Raw genomic sequence first — 460 nt, 5'->3', positions numbered from 1 at the left:
TCTTGCTCCCACGCAGCGTCCTAGTGATCGTATATAGTGTCTTAAGTTAGTATGCAAGCATATGCTTTGAGTAATCTTCCAATTACGAAGAGTATTTCAGACATCTCAATATTTCAAAGAGCTTACTGGATATTTCAAAATGGACTAGGAAACCCTCTATTTTTGCATAACTTTATACACAATATCAAATGTAATATATCAGCAACCAAACAAACACTAACTTCCTTTTTAACCAAAAAAAAAGAGGAAAGAATATTGGAGTACATATATATTTCAACAAGAGTATGGAATAGCAACAACTTTAAGAGGAATTTTTCTATGAATGGTTAGTCCGATGGATTCACTCATATCCAAATCCTCACATTTTGCTTCACCTGCAGGTAGTGCCCAGTCAAATTTGTGCACCAAATTTGCCAAAGCAATCTCATTTATAGCCATGGCAAACTGAATTCCTGGACAG

General features: G+C 35.2%; 1 pseudogene across 1 annotated transcript in view; it reads right to left on the bottom strand.

The window, feature by feature from the left end:
- Positions 1–273: 273 nt before the first annotated feature.
- LOC101291247 overlaps positions 274–460 on the bottom strand; it is a 2877-nt pseudogene continuing 2690 nt past the window's right edge. Inside the window, exon 3 of the transcript XR_184799.1 lies at positions 274–374. The product of XR_184799.1 is annotated as a cytochrome P450 71A25-like (transcript). The remainder of the gene's footprint in view (positions 375–460) is intronic.

Source organism: Fragaria vesca, linkage group LG5, assembly GCF_000184155.1.
Source record: "Fragaria vesca subsp. vesca linkage group LG5, FraVesHawaii_1.0, whole genome shotgun sequence".
NCBI classification, from domain to species: Eukaryota; Viridiplantae; Streptophyta; class Magnoliopsida; order Rosales; family Rosaceae; genus Fragaria; species Fragaria vesca.
Note: the sequence above shows the minus strand (reverse complement) of the source record. Positions and strands in the feature narration are given on the sequence as shown.